Raw genomic sequence first — 5,769 nt, 5'->3', positions numbered from 1 at the left:
AGTTCAGTCATCTCATTTCACCTTTGCAAAGAAGATACTAATTTTCTAAACTGTGAATTTGATGTTAACGTCTTATATGTGCGTCTTATATGTCCATTTCATAACATGGTGCGTCTTATATGTGTGTTTGATGTTAACGTCGCTTGTGGTTTTGCAGGGTTCTGAGGCTGCACCCTGGGCACCATCAGGGTATGCTGTTTCCCTGTCCTGTTTCTTCAGTGCTCAATAGTTGCTTGTGCGACTGCTACTAGTCTTTTATGTAATGCTAAACTAAAATGGGTCTAGTTATACTAATCATTCCATGAAATTTCAGTATGATTTGCTGGTACTCTAATAGAATCATTGTTTGCTCATGCTCAGAATCATTGTTTGCTCATGCTCAGAATGATTGTTTTACATATGTTACTTGTGATGTTCTGCTGGCTGAGATGTGCATGATCTGGGTGATGAATAAAATCGTTCGGATTCCCACTGATTTTCATGATTATTACAACCAAATACTTCTGACGGATCCTGCCATCTCTTGGACTACATATGTACTCCCTCCGTAAACTAATATAAGAGTGTTTAGAATACTAAACTAGTGATCTAAACACTCTTATATTAGTTTATAGAGGGAGTACTCCTTTATTATTGAGCAAATACTTTCCTTTGATTTTTTGCAAACCTCTTAGCAGTAATTTTTGTACCCTCTTTTTTGTGTTCTGCTGGCTGATGAGATGTGCATTACCTGGGTGATGAAGAAAATCGACGGGTCACACCATCTCCTGAAGTACATTTTCACATTTTTACTCCTTTAGACTGACTGTACATGCATTCCTTCATTGGTTATGAACCTTATTGCTCATTGTGTTCTGTTGGGTTGAACTGCATGATTCCGGGTGATGAAGAAAATCGTTCGGATTCCCATTGATACTTCATGATTAGTGTAACCAGCTACTTCTGATGGATGATGGCATCTCCTGTATTACATTTGCACCACTTTATGACTGGCCGTACATGCACTCCTTGTGTTGGTCGCAACCTTGTTGCTCTTTGTGTTATATTGGGTCTTTTGCATGCTTTTGCATGATGAAGAAAATCGTTCGGATTCCCACTGATACTTCATGATTATCACAACCAGCTACTTCTGACAGACCATGCCATTTTGTGCTCTTTAAGAGTTTTTGCTCTGTTTTGGGTTTTAATTCATTCAATAGTTTGCTGGTGTTTATTTTCCTTTGAGCCTGAGATGTTATCAAAATATTTGCTACTCTTAATGGGTTTATCCCACTTGATGATCTTAACCACCAAGATCTCTGAGGCTCTTAGTTCTAGTCTAATGTTATCAGTACAGTACATCCGCTGTTGCTAGATTTTCCATGGACTCTGTTTGTTTACTCTGCTAGTGGTTCCAGCATAGCTCTAGAGTACATCTATTCACTAAGATTTATACATCGTTAAAATGGAGGCTTGGGAAGAACTATTTTATTTGTAGTAATAAGTCAGGAGTTGTTTGTTGCTTCAGTAGGGTGTCACACATTATAATCATCAGCTCATGTCATCTGGGATCAAACATAGCTTTGAATTTACAAGAGTAAAGATTTATGTGAGAAGTACAAACCATGTTCACTTAGATTTCCTGCTAGTTGCATATCTGCACTTCATTGTACATACGTCATGTTCGATCTTAGTCCAGAATCCAGATCCATAGCTTGTACTGCAACTAATGTGTCATGCGTTTTGTGGCAGCAACAGCAGCTAGCAGGAGCAATTCTCTTGCTAGTTTGCATTGAAGATATTGTATTCTATTGCTATATCATTGTTTAATAAAACCACTGCATGATGCTCACATGAGATATCCACATGTTTCTGTGCTGTTTTGCTACAAGCTGTGTGTTGATTTAATAACAGGAGTTTCCTTGTCCTGGTCCTATACTGCATTTTGACTCCTATGTTTCTGTGCACGTGTGTTTAATTGATGTTGTTTCAACTTTGAACTGCTTCTGCATATACTGCAATTGAGATTTAAATTTGTGGTTGTTCCTCTTTTACAGATGCTCAAGTGTGAAGCCGTGAAGTGTGAAGCCGTGAAGTATGAAGCAAGTGTGAAGCCATGAAGTGTGAAGCCGTCAAGTTCTACTTAGTGAAGAGTAGCATATTGTAGCATATATGTGTTGTAAAGATTGTAATAGATTTATTTAGTGGTATATTTGATGATTCTTTTTGATTATGTATGTGATCTGAAAACTTGTGAAATGGAAACTTGACCAATGGGTCCACTTATGAAAATAATCTGTCAATTTTGTACATTTCTGACATGTGGGACCAATTTGAGAGATGATCATGACAAGTGGGACCCATCTGACTAGTGGGACCAGCTTGAATATATAATGGCTGAAAATAGAAAAGCAATAAATAATAAAAGGCCACGGGCCAACAATAAAAAAGGCTACAACGTTGGGCTAGGCCCATGAAATCGACCAAAAATTGACACGAAAAAAAAATATAGAAAGGCTGAATTAATGGGCTCGGCCCATGTAGAAAACCGAATTGGACCGGGCTGAATCTTGTGCCACATCAGCTTGCCACGCTGGATGCCTACGTGGCTTGGGGAGGTTGCTAGTGACCAAAACGCCACAGTAGGAATATTTTGGTCGTAAACGTCTTTGACCATTCCAGAAGAAAGGTCGCTATAGTCAGTTTACGACGGCCAGCTTTTGACCTTCTATTTTTGGTCACAAAAAGGTCGTAAATGGAAATTTGTGACCTTTCAGTGACCAATAGTGGTGGTCACAAGTTGACATATTTCTTGTAGTGAGCCTTTATAATCAAAATAGCATTGTTTTTACAATCAAGATACATGTCACTCGAACATGGTACTCTTCGAGCACCGAGCCTCTATTAAATGGGCGCCTTCTAGGACTTCTTCAAAATAGTGCTCGGGCGAGTCCTGGCCTCCGGTCGGACCCCTGGTTGCAATAGTGGTGGCCTCCATCCCCGCCCAGTATGTTTTAACATGGGCAAGAGCCATCCGCGCACCCTCTGTGCATGTCGACCTCTTTACAGCATCGATATGCGGCACAGCACGAAGAAATCGTTACACTAAACCAAAATAACTATCCGGACTTCGTTCCTTCGGCCAAAGATGATCCACGACAGACCTCATGGCAAGCCCAGACAACCTATGGAGCTCGGCCCACTCGGCCTTTTGCTCATTCAACAGCAGCGGACGCTTTGGAGCGCTGAACTGCGACCAGAACAATTTTTCCACCTCATGATCTTTTTGATCTTTGAAATACTCAGTCGCATCAGCAGCACTCTTTGCTAAATCCAAGTACGCGTCTGCAGAACTCCATAATTGATCAAGAGGGGCATACTTCGGATCGCCGAACTTCATCCGCAATAAAAAGGGCCTCCCAGCCGTGATATCTCCGGCTTGACGAAGCTCCTCCCATGCAGCTCTGATTTCAGAGCACGTTTCCTTGGCTGCTTCCAAAGCCTTCTTCAAGCCAGCCGCTTTTGTTTGGCTTTCCCTTTCGAGGAGCTCATAGCGGCTCGCAGCATTTTGTAGCTCAAGAGCCATGCTGGCTATTTTATCTTCGCTCTGGCAATGAGCGGCCTGTTCGGCTTTTAACTCATCGGCTGCCTTTAGGGCGGTTGCATCACTTCTCCTAGCTTGTTCCTTGGCTCAGGCAAGTTCCACCTGAAGGGTCTCCACGGCGGCAGCTCCATCTGCAGTCAAAGCATATTATAGATACTAGAATCATGCTCCTCTTAATATTTGATGACCATCAGAATATACATACCATATGCCTCATCAAGCCGCTTGTTCACAAGCGTGATGTCGGCATCCGCCACTTCAAGCTGCCACCTCAACTCAGCAAAATCAGCAGTCCGGTCGGCCGCTGGACCTTCAGCCGCCTGCACATAAAAGTAGTGCGATCATTACCTGGGACTATGATCCTCTTTTGCCACCTATGGACGGCAACCAGAGTCTCAGGGGCAACTATATATACGGACCACACCTAGCGTGTGCGGTACAGCCAAAAATATATCGGATGCATACCTCAAAGCCTCTTAGTAGGCTCGTAAAAGCTTCATTTAACCCGCTTTTCGCGGATGAAATCCTCTCAACCACCATACCCATCAAAGTACGATGTGCATCTGAGATAGCCGCTTGCTCCAAACAACCCATCAATGTGTTCGGTTATACACCGGATAGTCCCGAGTTTTTTCTGTTGGTCTCCTTAGGAGCCAAGGACCCTGGACTTCGGGCGGCCGAAGAATTACCTGCTGGCCTTTGTGGATCAGGAGAAATCCTCTGCGATGATACCTCAGGGTTATCCGTCTCGTGAGGCGGGGAAGCAGGGGGAGGCGTTTCACTCTCCATCATCTCTAGAAGTAGATCCCCCGAAGACGAACTTTGTTGAGAAGGGCTATGAGCCGGACTGCAAAACATATGTCTCGGTTGTGATTCTCAAAGAAAAAATAAGACATATTTATCAAAGTGCCTTTGTTCACTTACGGCTCGGTTGATGGCTGGCCCCCTTGTGGGCGTTGTGCAGCAAGGACGCCCTCCAGGCCAGGGCACCCTGGCGATGGTTTCTTCCCTCATTTGGAAGCCTCCGTTTTCAAATCTTCAGGGGCGCCCCTTTTCTTCTCGTGGGGAGAGGGGATTTTAGGTTCGCCTCCCCGATCACCCTCCTTTGCGGAGGCACTAATTCCCCCGGTTTGGATGTGTAATGTATGAAGCCCATTCTCAGCTTCTCTATGCCTCCCTTCATCTTCTCCTGATGGCACTTGATAAGGTGCACGCTCAAGCATCCTGGTTAGTATAGGGTCAGGCGAGCCTTCGGGAAGAGGGGCCGAACACTTGATCCTCTCTGCCTTTCTTATCAAGTCCTGGCCGAGGGTAGTTTTTCAGAATAATGTTGTAACAAATATAAATATAGCATGTTCGGTCACGAAGCTACTTACTTGGGTATCTGGACGATGGTAGTTCAGGCCCGCATCATCGGTGGTGTCCGGACACTTTATTCGTGATCTGAAGAATAATCAATACATCCCTTCGAGCGTCACGCCGAAGAAGTGATGAATAGTTTGCGTTCCTTCCGGGTTGAACTCCCACATCCGGAGAGATCGGTGTTGGCATGGCAGGACCCAACGAACTAGCATTACCTGAATTACTTTGATGACACTGACATCCCTCTTAGGGAGATCTCGGATGCAGCTTTGCAATGTCAGCACGTCATTCACTGGCCCCCAGTCCATCTCTCTGTTAACCCATGATGCCAGCTGGGGCGGAGGGCCCGGGCGGAAGGCTGGGGCGGCCGCCCACTTTGTACCTCGGGGCGCTGTGATGTAAAACCACTCCCGTTGCCATAGGTCAGACACCTCCGGAAAGGAACCCTTTGGCCATAGGGCCTTGGCACCTTTGCTTATTATAGCACCTCCGCACTCCACATGTTGCCCGTCGATCATCTCCGGCTTCACATTAAGGGTCTTGAGCCACAAGCCGAAGTGTGGGGTAATGCAGAGGAAGGCCTCACACACGACGATAAACGATGAGATGTGAAGGATGGCATCTGGAGCTAGATCATGGAAATCTAGCCCGTAATAGAACATGAGCCCTCTTACAAAGGGATCAAGACTAAAGCCAAGCCCCTGGAGGAAGTGGGAGACAAATACGACACTCTCGTTGGGTTCAGGAGTGGGAATAACCTGCCATTGAGGAGGTACCTATGGGGGATTTCGGCGGTCAGATACCAAGCCTCCCTAAGCTTCTTG

General features: G+C 45.0%; 1 non-coding gene and 3 pseudogenes across 1 annotated transcript; all 4 read left to right on the top strand.

Moving 5' to 3' along the window:
* The first annotated feature begins 437 nt into the window (after window positions 1-437).
* On the top strand, window positions 438-512 carry LOC123118120 (uncharacterized; annotated as a pseudogene).
* Window positions 513-875: 363 nt separating this feature from the next.
* Window positions 876-951, top strand: LOC123118121 (uncharacterized; annotated as a pseudogene).
* Window positions 952-1,062: 111 nt separating this feature from the next.
* Window positions 1,063-1,138, top strand: LOC123118125 (uncharacterized; annotated as a pseudogene).
* An 85-nt stretch (window positions 1,139-1,223) lies between these two features.
* Window positions 1,224-1,306, top strand: LOC123118052 (small nucleolar RNA SNORD24). Its single transcript, XR_006457677.1, has one exon. It is a non-coding gene; the product is annotated as a small nucleolar RNA SNORD24 (small nucleolar RNA).
* Window positions 1,307-5,769: the final 4,463 nt, after the last annotated feature.

The sequence above is a fragment of the Triticum aestivum genome, chromosome 5B (assembly GCF_018294505.1).
Source record: "Triticum aestivum cultivar Chinese Spring chromosome 5B, IWGSC CS RefSeq v2.1, whole genome shotgun sequence".
Taxonomy (NCBI): Eukaryota; Viridiplantae; Streptophyta; class Magnoliopsida; order Poales; family Poaceae; genus Triticum; species Triticum aestivum.
This window is presented reverse-complemented; position numbering and strand designations above follow the sequence as displayed.